Consider the following 17,119-nt stretch of genomic DNA (forward strand, 5'->3'; position numbering starts at 1 on the left):
TAACCCTCTTTGCTTTAAATAAATAAATAAAAAGATATAGGGATTTGCAGTTCAAATATTTAGTCTGTTTCCCTTATATATGAGGGACGGGCTTAAAAAACTTCATGGGAAAATTCCATTAACTCTTAATTCCACTTTTCCACAAAGTTTTGAAGGCCTCTGATATTTCTCACTATTAATTTACATTTTGGTTGCAGTGTCAACAACTTATAGTTTAAAATACAACACGAAGTAGATGAAGTGCACAAATCATGTTATCTTACCTGAAGTAATGCTGACCGACCCCTACGCTACATGGAAATTCCACTCTTCTATCACATGATTTAAGTTCTCTATTGTTCCTCAATGACGTTCTTCTCTATCCATCTTGCCAGTATGTGTGTACCATTACTTTCGTAAGAGTTTCAGTAAATCTAGATCAATGGTTATCAAAGTGTAGTCCAGTGACCCATGGAATGCCACTGAGACCCTTGAGTTGAACACTGAGATCAAAAACTACTTTCAAAATACTACCTGCTTTTTTCACTTTTCTCTCCTAAGTGCACAGTGGCATTTCCTAGAAGATACTTTATCTGTGACATCGCCAGGCTACATATACACATAAGAAAATTCAGCTATCTTATATTAAGCCAGACAATAGAGACATTTACAAAAAATATAAAACTCTTGTTTACTTTCTCACTAAAAGTGTTTGCTAACTAGGATTACTTTTTATTACATGGTAGCATGTAATTGTCATTGTTGTTAAGGGCCATCAAGTAAATCCCAACTCATAGTGACCCTGTATAGGGTTTCTGAGGTTGTAAATCTTTGTGGGAGCTAAAAGCCTTATTTTTCTCCTGAGGAACAGTTGGTGGACTTGAACCATTAGCCTTTGTGGCTTGCAATCCAGTGCTTATTGTACAGAGCCACAGCACTCCCAGGTAACATGTAATGGGTTTTGTTTTTTAGAAGTTAATAAAATTGTAAATCTCAGTTTTAGCTGGAATATGGTAAATATTGACAGATATAACCAACCCAAACAAAAATTTCTTCTTGTTGTTAAGTGCTGTCAAGTTTGATTCCAACTTATTGAGACACTGTACAGGGCTTCCGAGGAACAGTTGGCAAGTTTGAACCGCTGACCTTGCAGTTCAATGCTTATCCTACAATGCTATTTCCTAAGAGTATAAAGGGGTCCAAAGACCAAAACAAATTGAGAACCACTAATCTAGATACTATTAGCTATACTTGCATTCCTTCTTCTACTTTCCCCTTAATTCTATTTTAATACAGATGTCTAGGTTGTATCAATGTACAGAAATACATATAAAAGTGCCTGTGTGGATTAGAGACACCCATATATGTCCCAGGTGTGTCTGCAACGATCGCTACGGAGCACTGGCACTCAACACACCAAGCACCCAGAAAATGGTTTCTAAATATCATTTTTCAAATAAAAGAAACCAGATTTCCTTGGTGAAGTAGATGACTCCAAAGCTGGGCACGGAAAATATAAGATACCAAGGAATACCAAGAAGTGGCAAAAGCTAAAGAAGTGACCAGAAAGGATCAGAGTATGTTAAAGGGGCACAAGAGCCAAACCGATGGAGCTCTAATAATGGCCAAAGCTAGAATAATCTAAGCAACAAAATCACAGCATTGGATTATAACATATATGATAAAATGAATATACACAAGTCCATCTGATATAAATAACTGAGGGCGGGATGGATGAAATATTTTCTTTAAACAAGAAATATAGTTCATTGGTATAAAAGGAATAAGAAAAATAAAAAACCATCCTTAGGTAAAAACCACAATTAATAACTATTGCAAGCAAGGCCAAACAACAAATGTTAAAATCCAAAAATTTTTAAAGAATTCTAGACAGCCTCAAAGTACTTTTCCCACAATATTTGACAATCTCAAAGGGGCAAATAGTAACTTTATTATGAAAAAACCTGTTAGAGACACCTTAACCCAGGATCAACATTAGTATCAATAGTATTAAGACATATCCACCACTACAATTTGATGAACTTGTTATAGATGTAGTAGCTTAAAACAGGGAACGAATCTTTACAGCAAGGATCATTCCCACCCACTCTGTACATGGAGTTGACATGGATGGGCAACTTAGACAGTGGCTACCCATAATGTCTAAGTTGACCGGGGGGTGGGGGGGGGATGGTGGGGTGCAAACAGAGGCACGAAGTGACTGGCTTACAAGTTTTCAAGAGGGAGCTTTGTTTCAGAGGGTGCGGGGGAAGGTAGAATATCCACTGAATGGTGTCCAACCTGTCTAGATGGGACTGGTGAAAGGAGATGGGGATAAGACTCTTGTGGTTCAATAGTGAATAATTGCTATCAGGACTGACCGTAAGTGTAGCAAATGTAATGGTAGATCTTTTGTAAAAAAAGGAGGAGAGTGGTTGATCTTGCAGTCCAGGAGCAGAGGACCCTGGGACCATCAAGAGAGAAGAATGAAGTGCAGGACCCTATCCAGAGAAGCAGAGACATCAGAGATGGAGGCAGAGACAATGATGTGGACAGATGGAGTAGCTGGGGACACTGGACTCAAGAGAGGGAGAAGGGCTGTGTGCGGTGGCCCCGGGGGGGGGGGGGGGGGGGGGGGGGGGGGGGGGAGGTGTGCAGGGTATACCCTTTAGTTATTTGAATGGTTATATGTTCCTCAATGTACATCAAAAAAGAAAACAAACAAAAGAACCCAGAGGGATTGGAAACAAATGGTGTTGCATGATGATGCACAGAGGGGATTGAAATCATTGTAATGACATGAAATAGGATAGAATGAATGTAAAGCTGTTGCTCTCCCATGCAAACTATCACTCAATTCACAATAAAAACTAATTTAAAAAGAAAATAAAGACATATCCAGTTATAGCCTCCACTGTAAAGGTCCTTAGGTGGCACAAGTTTGTGCTCTACTCCTGCTGTGGCACTGTGGGATAAAGCACTAGACCACAAGCCAGAGGTTCAAACTCAACAGCTGCTCCTTGGAAACAATATACAGGGTTGCTATGAGTCAGAATCAACTCAACAGCACTTAAAAACTAAAGGTTGGAGGTTGAAACCTACCCAGGTTTTCTGGCTATTTGCTTCCATAAAGATTACAGCCATTGGGGGTAGGGGTGGGGATGAGAAAATATTACTCATGACATATAAATAAAGTGACAGTAAGTCTAATATACTAACAGAAAATGCTAAGCAGTTTGAATTAATGTTGGCATTTACTTGTGTTAACCAAAATGTTGTGCTATATTCTGTGCTCAGGACTACACTGATGTCATAAATTGTTGTTTTCTTAGTGCTATGCATACATTCTATGATGACACACATTTCTGACACCCTAGCAGAAATATAAGGAGCTCTGGTAGTAAAGTGGTTATGAGCCGGGCTGCTTAACCTCAAGGTTAGCAGTTTGAAATTACCAGCTGTTCCATGGGAGAAAGATGAGGCTTTCTGAACCCGTAAAGATTTACAGTCTCAGGAACCCTATGCAGGGTTGCTATATAAGTCACACCACCACCAGGGTTTGGTTCCCTCCTTTGGAGTCCTGGTGTGGCACTGTGGGCTAATTCATCAGACTGCAAAGTCATTTGAACTGCAAAGTTGGCAGTTCAAGCTCACCAGTTGCATCTTGGAAACCCTATACAGGGTTGCTATAGGTTGGGGGTCAGGATCAACTCGACGGCAATTAACGACAACAACAAAAATACATTTTTGATATATTTACCTAGAATTGTTTCTAGTATCACCTTTTAATTTCATTTTTATTTAACAGTAGCATTTCCTTCTCTTTTAATTTCATTTTTTATAACCAGCTGGTACTGTAGGATGAGCACTGGACTGCACCCAAAGGTCAGTAGTTCAAACTCATTGACTGCTCGATGGAAATCCTATATAGAGTGAACCAGCATTTAACAACTACAACAAATATATTTTAAATATACTGTTTGCAAACCTTCGTAGCTATGAGAACTGTATCATCTGAAGTGGGAAAAGATATGTAAATAGTAAAGTTGTTACTAGAGAATTCCTGGTATTGTGCCTGAATGAAGTTTTAAATGTTGTAGATTAGATTTTGAAAAAGGATGTAAATTTATCTGTCTGCCCAGAATATTCATTTGTAAGTCCTAAAAGTTTAATTTTTTTGCTGCAAGTTTAATTTTTATGTAGCTAAGTTGACATTGAAAATACTGTCCTAGGTAATTTTGTTTTCACTCTGAAAGTATGTTTGTAAATGAAAACTCAGCTACAGTGCAAATAAACATGTTGTTGTTAAGTGCTGTTGAAGTCAGTTCCGACCCATAACGACCCTGTATAGGGTTTCCAAGGAGCAGCTGGTGAGCTTAAACTACACACCCTGCAGTTCAAACAGCTTTGAAGTCTGGCATATTAACCCACAGTAGCATACCAGGACTCCCAAATAAACATATTGCCATGATAAAAAATAAATTTTACAAACAAGAAAATTCTATGTAGCAGTTCTATTCTTTAACATATGGGGTTACTATGAATTGAAATCAATTTAAGAGAGGAGGGTTTGATACAATGCAAAAACAGTTTTGCAGGATAATCGTCAAAATCACATAACATCAATCTAATCATGAAACCATTAAACAAATCCAAATTCAGTTAAATTCTACAAAATAAGTGACCACTACTCTCCAAATTTCCAAAGTCAGTCTAAGGCAAAACAATAAAACAAGAAAAATAAAAGGTATCCAAAATGCAAAAGAAATAAAATTATCTGTGTTTGCAGATGAAACGATCCATTATATCAACCCAAGCCAAACCACTGCTGTTGAATAGAATCGGACTTAGTGACTCTAGTGGACAGGGTAGAACTGCTCCATAAGGTTTCAGAGACTGTAAATCTGTACAGAAGCAGTCTGTCAGATCTTTCTTTCTCAATGCAGCTGGTGCGTTCAAACATCACACCTTTCTATTAGCAACCAAATATTGCTTCACACATTGAACCACAAGGGCTCCCCCAAAAAATATTGTTAAGTGCCGTCAAGTCGGTTCTGACACGCAGCAACCCCAAGAAGGGTTTCTAAGGATTGGTTGTGGATTTGAGCCACCAACCTTGAGGTTAGCAATTCAAAGCTTATATGCTACAGTGTCAATACAGGATTTCTATATATAAAAAATCCAACAGAGTCTGCAAAAGAAACTTCTAGACCTAATAAAAGGAATTTAGCAAAGATGCAGTACAAAAGGTCAACAAAAAAGGTCAGTTGGGTTACTATATACTGGGTTATTTTATACCAGCAATGAGAAGTCTGAAAGGGAAAAGATACTGTTTACAATAGCATTTAAGAGAATAATAATAACTAATGTAAATCTAATCAGGAATGTGGAGAACATATTCAATTAAAATTATAAAACACTGCTGAAAAAGATAAAAGACTTAGATAAATGGAAAAGTGTTTTATGTTCAATGATTGAAAGACTAAGCATAGTTAAGATGTCAATACTACCCAAATTATTTGAACAGACTTCTTGAGAGAAATGAAAAACCCATCGTCAACATGTATGGAATACCAAGAGATGCCCCAAATTGCGAAAGCAACATTGAAAGAGAACAACAAGTACGACTCACACCTACTAATTTTAAAAACATACTATATACTACAAGAGTCAAAATAGCCTAGTGCATATAAAAACAGATACACAGACCAATGAAATAAAACTGAGAGTCCAGAAATAAACCTGCACATGTATGGTCAACAGATTTTTTTAAAAGAGTGCTAAGTCCAATTTATAGGGACAAGAGTCTCTTCAATAAATGATACCAGAAATTTGAGTTTCCACATGCAGAAAAATTAAACAGGATCCACACCTCACACCATAAAAATTTTTTTTAATGGAGTAAGGACCTAAATGTGAAACCTGTTATTGTTGCTAAGTGCCATCAAGTGGGTTCCAACCCACAGCAACCTTGTATAGGGCTTCTGAGACTGTAAATCTTTAAGGGAGCAGAAAGTCTCATCTTTGCTGCAGAGCAGGTGGTGGGCTCAAACTACCACTCATAAGGTTTGCAATCCAGTGTTTATCCTACAGAGTTATCGTGCACCCAATGTGAAAACTAAAACCATAAAACTTTTAGAAGAAAATGCAGGGGCAACATGTTGATCCTAGCTTACAATAATTGATTATCTAATCATATCTAATATAATAACCTACTGCTCATCTGTCAGTTTATTGTAGTATAATGGCTTGCATGTTGCTGTGATACTGGAAGCTATGCCTTAAGTATCTGAAATACCAGTAGGATCGCCCATAGTGGACAGGTTTCAATGGATTATCCAGACTAAGACAGACTAGGAAGAAGAGGCTTGAACAAACTTCAACGAAGGTTGTTGTTAATTGCCTCCTGTCAATTCTGACTCATAGTGACCCTTGTACAGGGTTTACGAGGAGCAGCTGGTAGGTTTGACTGCCATCTTTGTGGTTTGCAGTCCAGTGCTTACCTTGTGAATTGTAGCAGAATACTGTGTGATATAAAGCCAGAAGGTGAGCACCTTAGGTTGGAAGGTACTCAAAATATGACTGTGAAAGAGTTGCCTCCTCAAAGTATAACCAAAATGACATGAATGGAGAAGCTTCGGGGACCTTTATTCGCTGATGAGGCACAACTCAACATGAGAAGAAACAGCTGCAAACTATAATAATCAAACACAGAATGTAGGAAGTATGAACCTTAAATACTGCAACTTGTCAAGAATGAAACTGAACTCATAAAATCCATATCCAAGGCGTTACTGAGCTAAAATGGACTGGTAGTGATCATTCTGAATCATCGACAATTATATAGATAGGTAGATAGGTAGAGGGAGGGAGGGAGGGAGGGAGGGAGAGAGAGAGATAGATAGATAGATAGATAAATAGATAGATAGATAGATAGATAGATAGATAGATAGATAGATAGATAGACAGATAGATAGATGATAGATAGATAGAGATACAGATATATGGTTGACAATGCCAGTAATGACAAATTGAAAAGGAAAGGCATCACATTAGTTGTCAAAAACAAAACATTCAAAATTTTAAAGTACAATGCTGTCTGAAATAGGTTAATATGCATACATGTACAAGGAAAACCAATTAGTACACTATTATTCAAATTTATGCACTAACCACTAAATCCAGTGACAATGAAATTGAATTCTATTTCGATGACAATTATCAACAACAACCAACTTCTTCAATCTAAAACTGATCAAACATGCAAAAAGGTGCACTGATAATTACTGGTGATTGGAATGTGAAAGTTGGAAACAATGAAAAATATTAGCAGTTGGAAAAATATGGCCTTGGTGATAGAAATGATACTGGAAATCACATACAGAACTTTCCAAGACCAACAACTTACTCAATGCAATTTTCTTTTTTCAACAACATAAAAGGTGACAATACAGATGGACCTAACCAGATGGAAGAAATATACAAGAAGCAAACTGACTATATCTGTGGAAAGAAAGAATGGAAAAAACTCAGTAACATCAGCCTAAACAAAGTCAAGGGCTGACTGTGGAATAGACTATCAATTGCTCATATGCAATTTCTGGCTGAAGCTGAAAAAATTTAAAGCTAGTACATGTGAACCAAGTATGACCTCAAATATATCCCACCTGAATTTTGAGACCATCTCAAGAACATAGTTCATGCACTAGACACTAATGACCAAACAGGATAAGAACTGTGGGATGCCATCAAGAACATCACACAGAAAGCAAAAGTCAAGAAGACAGGAAAGAAAGAAAGACCAAAATGGATGTCAGAAGAGACTCTGAAACTTGCTCTTATGTATAAAGAATCTAAAGCTAATTGAAGAAATGAGGAAGTAAAAAAATTTGAACAGAAAATTTCAAAGGGCAGCTTGAGAAGATAAAACATCAGAGTTAGAAAACCAAAAGAGAAGCCTTGACTAACAATAAAGGAATCCGTGGGGAAAGTAGTGAATGGTGCAGAAAGCATCCAAAGAAGACGGAAACAATACATAGTTTTACTGTACCAAAAAAAGTTAGCAATGTTCAACCATTTCAAGACATGTCATATGATCAACATTCAATGATATGGAAGGAAGAAGTCTAAGCTGCACTGAATGCACTGATGAGAAATGAGACTCCAGGAATTGATGGAACACAAATTGAAATACTTCAACAAACTGATGCAGCACTGGAGGTGTTCACTCACCTTTGCCAAGAAATTTGGAAAACAACTACCTAGATTACTGATTGAAAGAGATCTACCTTTCTGCCCATTCCAAACAGAGGTGATCCAATGGAATGTGGAAAACATCCAACAACATCATTAATATTAATACCACATGCAAGTAAATTATTGATGAAGATAATCTAAAAACAGTTGCAACAGTACATTGACAGGGATCTGCTAAAAATTTAAGCTGGGTTCAGAAGAAAATGTGAATCTAGATGTAAGATGGATCTTGACTGAAAACAGAGAAAACCAGAAAAGTGTTTACTTGTGCTTTATTGACTATGCAAAGGCTTTCGACTGTGTAGATCATGACAAGTTATGGATAACACTTGCAAGAATGGGTATTCCAGACTACTTAGCTGTACTCATGAGAAACCTGTACACAGACCAAGAAGCAGTCCTTAGTAAAGAATAAGCGGATACCGAATGGTTTAAAATCAGCAAACGTGACTGCCAGGGTTATATTCTTTGACTATACTTACCCAATCTGTACACTGAGCAAACAATCGAAGAAGCTGGATTATATAAAGAAGAATGTGGCATCAGGATTAGAGGAAGACTCATTAACAACCTGCAATAAACAGATTATACAACCTTGCTTGCTGAAACCAAAGAAGATTTAAAATACTGATGAAGATCAAAGGCTGAAGCCTTCAGTATGGATTGCACCTCAAAGTCAAGGAAACAAAATCCTCACAACTGGACCAATAAATAACATTAAATGGAAAAAAGATTGAAGTTGTCAAACACTTCATTTTGCTTCGACCAATCAACATTCATGGAAGTAGCAGTCAAGAAATCAAACTATGTATAGGCAAATCCACTACACAAGATCTTTTTAAAGTGTTAAAGAGCAAAGATAGCAGTTTGAGAATTGAGGTGTGCCTGTCCCAAGTCTTAGTATTTTTAATCGCCTCAGATACATGTGAAAATTGGACAATGAATGAAGAAGACCAAAGAAAAATCAATGCATTTGAATTATATTGGAGAATTAAAAAAAGTACTATGGAGTTCCAGAAGTGCAGCCAGAATTCTCCTTAGACACAAGGATGGTGATATTTCATCTCTGAATACTTTGGACATGTTATCAGGAGGGAATATTCCTTGAAGAAGGATACCAGGAGGGAACATTCCTTGAAGAAGGATACTACAAAGGAGAGTCCGTGAAAAAGAGGAAGATCCCCAACAAGATGGATTGGCATAGAGGTAGCAACAATGGACTCATACGTAACAACTATTGTGAGGGTGTCACAGGTCCAAGGAGTTATTTCATTCTGTTATTCATAGGGTTGCTTTGAGTCTGCATCAACTGGAAGGTACCTAACAACAATTATAACAGCAAAAACAAACACAACAAAGGACAAAATAAACAAATGGGACTGCATAAACATTTTAAACTTTTGCTAATCAATGGACTTTACACCAAAGGAATGAAAAGACAAGCTAAACTATCAACAGCTACCAACTTGGTGGTTTTCTTTAAAAATCAATTGTCTGGTAAAAATCTAAACCTAAAAATATAAAAATCTTTGACAACTTAACAAGAAAAGACCAATGTCCCAATCATTTTACCAAAGCAGACAATGCGAATGGTTACCAAACACATGCACATGCAAAGATGCTCAATATCAGTAGCCATCAGAGAGATTCAAAAGAAAACCACAATGTAAGGTCAGTTTAAATCGTAAGGTCGGTGGTTCAAACCCACCAGTTGCTCCCTGGAAACCTTATATAGGGTTGCTATGAGTTGGAACCAACTTGACAGCACTTAACAACAACATGGTGGCTAATAGGATCCTGGTGTGGTACTACTTAATAAGCACTGTATTGCTAACCACAAGGTCAGTAGTTCAAACCCACTAGATGCTCCTCAGAAACCTTACAAACAGTTGCTATGAGTAGGAATCGATTTGATGGTATTTGGCACCAAGAAGATGACTAATGCAGTTCAGATAGGGCACTATTTGTTGATAAGTACTAGACTGGTACCCACATTGATACCCATGTTGGCAATTCAAATCCACCAACCACTCCCTGCAAAATTGCTATGAGTCAGAATCAACTCGATGGGACCTAACAACAACAGGAAGGCTACTGGGGGAAAAAAAGAGTCAAACTCATAAAAACATGGAAAAACTGACCAACTGTCACTGATTATGGGAGCCCTGGTGGCACTGAGGGTAAGTATTGAACTGCTAACTACAAATTCAGTGGTTCAAACCCACCAGCCGCTCTGAGGGGCAAAGATGAGGCTCTTGCACCCATTAAAATTTGCAATCTTGGAAGCCCAACACAGGGTCACAAGGAGTTGGAATCAACTCAATGACAATGGATTTTGGGTTTTTTTCTTGGAGGGCTTAGGAATAGGAAACTGAGAAGATATAACACCTAAATGCAATTAGGATCCTGAATTGAATCATGAAACAGAAAAATATCATCAGGATTAAAACAAATAAAATGCAAATAATAGTATTTTGCTAATGTTAAGTTGCCGGGTTTGATAACTGGTATGTTATGGTATGAATTGTGTTCCCTCAAAATATGTGTCATCATTGGTTGACCATGATTCCAAGTATCTGTTGCTTTTGCTGTTGTTAAGAGTCACTGAGTTGGCTCTGACTCATAATGACCCTGTACAGAGTTCCCAAGGAGCAACTAATGTTTGAACCCCTAATCTTATGATTAGCAGTCCAGTGCTTATCCTACAGCACCACAGTTATGTGATGATTCCCCATTATGTGATATGATGTGATAAACCAGTAAGAGGAGAGTGGGCTGCAATTCCCTTGATAAAGAAATGACCAAGACTGATTATCAGAAGAGACTCTGAACCTTGCTCTCCAATGTAGAAATGCTAAAGCATATGGATTAAATGAGGAGGTAAATGAGTTGAACAGAAAATTTCAAAGGACAGCTTGAAAAGATGAAGAACTGAGGAAAAATTCAAGTCTAGACTTGTTAATAAAAGTGGAAAACCCCCAACAAGATGGATCAGCCAGGTGGCATCATTGATGGCGTCAAGTGTGGTGCAGTAGTGAGGTTGGCCCAGGATCGGACATTGTTTCGTTCTGCTGTGCATGGGGTCGCTATGAGTCGGTTCCGACTCGATGGCACCTGACAACAACAAGACTTGTTAATACTGAAGGACTCTGGACAAAATTTTGAATGATGCAGAAAGCAGTAAAAGAAGATGGAGCCAACTGATTTTTGACAAAGTACCTAAATATATCGCATGGGGAGGTGAAAGTCTCTTCAACAGATGGTGCTGGCAGAACTGGAAAGCGATATGCAAAAGATTAAAACAAGGCTTCACCTCATGCCTTATACAAAAACCAATTCAACATGGATTAAAGACCTAAATGTCAATCCCAGAATTATGAAGGCCATCAATGAAAAAATAGGGACAAATGTGAGGGCTCTAATTCAGGGAATACACAGACTACAAAACATTTTGAAAACTACACAAACAAAAGTAGATAAAATAGATGAGTGGGACATACTAAAAATTAAAAACTTATGTGCATCAAAAGACTTCACCAGAAGAGTAAAAAGGGAACCCACAGAATGGGAAAAAAATCTTTTGCAATGACACATCAGACAAGGGACTCATTTCTAAAATATATAAGAAACTGCAACACCTCTACAAGAAAAAGACAAATAACCCAATTAAAAAATGGGCACAGGACATGAACAGACACTTCACCAAGGAGGAGAGACAGACAGCCAACAAACATATGAAGAAATGGTCACAATCACTAGCCACTGGAGAGATGCAAATCAAAACAACAATGCGATGTCATCTCACACCAGCAATACCAGCAAAGATCAAAAAAGTAGAGGGCAATAAATGCTGGCGAGGATGTGGAGAGACTGGGATGCTCCTACATTGCTGATGGGATTGCAAAATGGTCCAATCTCTCTGGAAAACAATATGGTGCTTCCTCAGACGTTTGGAAATAGAAATAACTTTTGATCCAGCAATTTCTCTACTTGGTATTTACCTACAAGAAACACAAGCCATAACATGAGTAGATATATGCACACCAATGTTCACAGCAGCACTATTTACAATTGCAAAAAGATGGAGACAGCCAAAGTGCCCATCAATTGAAGAATGGGTAAATAAACTGTGGTACATACACACAATGGAATATTATGCTACCCTGAAGAATAACAAGGAAGCTGCAAGCCACCACCTAATATGGATGAACCTTGAGGATATTATGTTGAGTGAAATTAGTCAGTCACAAAAAAGAGAAATACTGCATAGGACCACTACTGTAAAAGACTAAGAAAAAGAACCCATACTAAAGAGGGGGGATTCTTTGCTGGGTAACGGGATGTTGGGGGTGGGGTAAGGAGAGGGAGGGGAAGGAGGAGCAGGGGGGCAGGGAATAGACACAGGATAGTTTGGGTGCTAGGGAGAGGGGCAATACACAAGAAGGAGGAGGGGAATGGAAGAACAAAGCAGATGGGAAAACAATTAGGTTTGTATGGGCTAAGTGGGACAGAGGTAAATAATGATGTACGCACAACTTTGGAATAACAAGGCTCTGGGATCAGGGATTGAGATATGGTTGGAATGGGAAAAAGGGGAGAAATAATGTTAACATGATTGGTTGTCTTTTGAATCTTGGTTTCCCGCATATCATTATAAAATAGACACTTGAGGGAGAGACAAGAATAGCCAGAAATATCACCATAGAAAAAAAAATACATAAAATAAAAACAAGATGAAATATACAATATCACTGTATCAAAAAGAAATGGTCTATGTTCAACCATTTAAAGAAGTATCATACGATCAAGAGCCAATGACACTCAAAGAAGAAGTCCAAGGTATGCTAAAAGCACTGGCAAAGAACAAGGCTCTGGGAATTGATAGAAAACAAATTGAAATCTTTCGACAAACACATGTAGCACTGGAGGCACTCATTCATCTATGCCAGGAAATTTGGAAGATGGCTACCTGGTCAACCAACTGGAGAGACTCATATACGTACCCATTCCAAAGAGAAGTGACCCAATGGAATGCAGAAATCATTGGACAATATCATTACTATCACATGCGAGTAAAATTTTGCTAAAGATAATACAAAAATGGCTGGAACAGTACATTGACAGGAAACTTCCAGAGGTTCAGCTGGACTCAGAAGAGGACATGGAATGAGGGATATCACTGCTGATGTCAGATGATCTAGGCTGAATATCAGAAAGATGTTTACCTGTGCTTTATTGACTATGCAAAGGCTTTCAACTATGTGGATCATCAAAAGCTACTGGACAACATTTCAGAGAATGAACATTCAAGAACACTTAACTCATGAGGTCATGAGGAATCTACATAGACCAAGAGGCAACTGTTCAAACAGAACAAAGGGACACTGAATGATTTAAAATTGGGAAAGGTGTGCACCAGGGTTGTACTTTCTCAACAATGCTTATTCAATCTGTATGCTGAGCAAAAATCCAAGAACTGGATTATATGAAGAAAATATGGCATCAGAATTGGAAGAAGATTCATTAACAACCTTTGATATGCAGATGATACAACGCTGCTTGCTAAAAACGAAGAGGACTTAAAATACTTACTGATGAAAATCAAAGACTATAATCTTCAGTATGGGTTGCACCTCAATGTAAAGAAAACAAAAATCCTCACCACTGAAGCAATAAATAACATCAGATAAATGGAGAAAAGACTGAAGCTGTCAAAGACTTCATTATGCTCGGAGCCAACACTCATGAAAGCAGCTGTCAAGAAATCAAATGATGTATTACATTAGACAAAACTGCCACACATGACTCTAAAGTATTCAAGAGCAAAGATGACAGTCTGAGGACTAAAGTGCGTCTGACCCAAACCATGGTATTTTCAATAGCCTCACATGCATGTGAAAGTTGACAATGAATAAGGGACACTGTAGACAGAAGAACTGATGCATGTGAGTAATATGGTATTGGAAAAGAATTTTAAGGTACTCAGAAGAACAAATAAATCTGTCTTGGAAGAATGATCTTTACAAGTCAAAATGATCAGACTTCATCTCTCATACTTCAGACATGTTAAAAGGAGGTACTAGTCCCTGGAAAGGGACATCATGCTTGGTAAAGTGGAGGGTCAGTGAAAAAGAGGGAGACTCCCAACAAGATGGATTGGCACAATGGCAGCAGCAATGGGTTCAAACATAACAACAATTGTGGGGATGCAGCATGTCTGAGCAGTGTTTCATTTTTATACATGTTGTTCGGAATCCTCTTAACCACAACTAATAACAACAGCAATACCCTGAATCCCATCACAACCCTGATTTGATGTAAGCAAGCTTTTACCAGGGGTGTGGCCAGCAATACCTTTTATCTTACAAAAGATAAAAGGAAAGAGAAATGAGCAAAGAAGTGGAACCTAATACCCTCAAGAAAGAAGAGCCAATAGTAGAGTGTGACCTTTGAACCTAGGGCCCCAGCACTTAGGTATATTGATGGAAGGAATATTGAACTCAAGATATATGAAGACCTCCAGTGAATGCTGGATCTACAGATGCTGGAAGGAGAGACAAGGATCTTAACCCAAAACTGACAAAGAGCAAGTCTTTCCTTAAAGCCAACACTCTTGAGTTTGGACTTTAAATTCCTAACTGAAAGAACAGATTTCTGTTTGTTAAAAGTATCCATTTGTGGCATTTCTGTTACAGCAGCAGTAAATAACTAAGACACCGTACAATGTTTCTGAAAGTTTTAGTATGAGGGGAAATTGGATATGGAGCGTATCTGAAATCTGTCCTGTTTTTTTGCAACTTTTCTGTAAGTCTACAACTAGTTCAAAATAAAAAGTTTAAAAAGCTGTTCTAGACTCACATATTTCTAACTAAAATATGTGTAGTGTTAGTACGGTTATTTTACCACTTTTGAGATTCCTTCTTCGCATAAGTAAAATTTACAAGTATCTAAGCTGGTGTGGGGCTATAGAATAAGCCCTGGGCCATATGGATGGTTTAAAACTCAAGGAAAGCAGTTCAAACACAACAGTAGCTGGTCGCAAAGTTTATACTATGGAGTCCTGGTGTGGCATTGTGGGATTAGCACTGGACTGTTTTAAACTCAAGATTGGCAGTTCAAATCTACCAGCTGCTCCTCAGAAACCCTATGAAGAGTCCTATGAATTGGAAAGTGACTGCAAGGCGCTTAACAACAACAATAACAACATTTACTATATGGCCGCTGCTGTCCCAGGTACTAACAATACAATGGCTGAGAGATGGACACAGACAAGAGTTCTAACCTGCTGAGTTTACTGCATTCATTCGCAAATGAGGAAGTATTTTTACCACATTTTAAAAACAAGCAAACTGAAATGCAGAAAGATTAAGAGAGGAAGTCAAAATGTAAATCTAATACTTTCAACTCAGTACCTAAGAACCTAAGTACTACACTCTGAATTATTTTTATCCTCATGCTACTGATTAGAAAGGGACTCCTGGTATTGTGCTGTAGGATTAGCACTGGAGTTTGAAACACAAGGTCAGCAGTTCAAACTCACCAGCTGCTCCTCAGACACCCTATACAGGGTTGCTATGAATCGGCTCCAACTCAACAGCACTTAACAACAACAACTGATAAGAAAACAGACTCCTGGTCAAGAATCACTGCTCAAATAGGAATTGTTACCTTTTTTTGCCCTGCCCACCATGTAAATCAACTGTCTAGGGATATTAGTCTCGCTCATATGATCCAAGAGTAAATAGACAAAGGTTCACAAAACAGACTAAATGCTTTAGAGAAAGGAAGATCGCTTAAGGGAAATAAGACCCAATATATCCAGATTACACTCCCAGCTAAGGTTATTCATGGTATAAGTAGATTTGTGTTATCTTTCAGTAACCCAGAAATTGACTGGAACTTAATCCAATAGCATTTTAGGAGGTTGTGGAACAATATACACTTGTCTGGGGATATTCATCAGCTACATGCTCAAATTTATGATATAAGTAATTCTCAAAGTGAACACTGAGTGGCTACTAATTTGCTACCCCTGCTAGAGAGTAAGATCCCCTAAGAACTTGATTGAACCTCAGCATAGTGATCCTGCTTGGTCACCTTAGAGCAGGTGGTGGGCTGGGCAACGTCTTGCGTATGGGGTCCCCAGCTGATCTCCTCCCTCCCTGCCTTCCTCGGATGGCGGCTGTTTATGCTGGACATGTGGCCAGAGACGGGTAAGGATCACGTGGAACCTCGGCAACTGAAGACAAAGCCATTGCCATGCTGCAATGAGTTTCAATGACTGGTAGACTGAGGAATTCGCACTGACCGCCTAAGACAGGCAGCGTCCCTTAAACGAACAATAAATAAGGAGGAATCTGATGCAGACCGTACAGACCTGGTCAGGAGGTCAAGCCCCTGTGGGCCCAAGCGTTGTTGACCGTCCAAACCATAAGCTCTGTAGATCAGACTTTAGCTACCTAGTAGACATAGCAAACTGTCCCTCATCTGATTATTCAGTAATGCTTCTTAGTAATCTCATACATGAGCCCTGGATATCCACAGACAAATGTAAAAACCTTCCCTAAAAGCCGAGACTGTAAATTCCAAAAAGGCAAGTCCCCCCCAACCAAAAAAAAAAGCTAAAGAGGATAGAGAGAAACACTGTTAACTGATGATATATGGCGGGGATAATAATCAATGTAATGAAACAAGCTATATGAATGGTTGAATGTGAAGCTGATGATGGTCTCTCTTTTCATCTAGTACAATTTCTACTACTATAATAACTGCTTACTCATAAATCAAATGTTCATTGCTGCTTTTTACCATGAACATAGTTTATTTTTCCATATATGGACTACAGTTTGGTTACTACCAGAATTTGGAGAGAATTTCTTCTAAT

At 38.2% G+C, this 17,119-nt stretch overlaps 1 protein-coding gene across 1 annotated transcript in view; it reads right to left on the reverse strand.

Moving 5' to 3' along the window:
• Positions 1 to 17,119, reverse strand: part of ZNF148 (zinc finger protein 148) — a 250,394-nt gene that overhangs the window by 113,126 nt on the left and 120,149 nt on the right. The gene's annotated exons all lie outside the window — the stretch shown is intronic.

Source organism: Chrysochloris asiatica, unplaced genomic scaffold, assembly GCF_000296735.1.
Source record: "Chrysochloris asiatica unplaced genomic scaffold, ChrAsi1.0 scaffold00130, whole genome shotgun sequence".
Lineage (NCBI taxonomy): Eukaryota > Metazoa > Chordata > Mammalia > Afrosoricida > Chrysochloridae > Chrysochloris > Chrysochloris asiatica.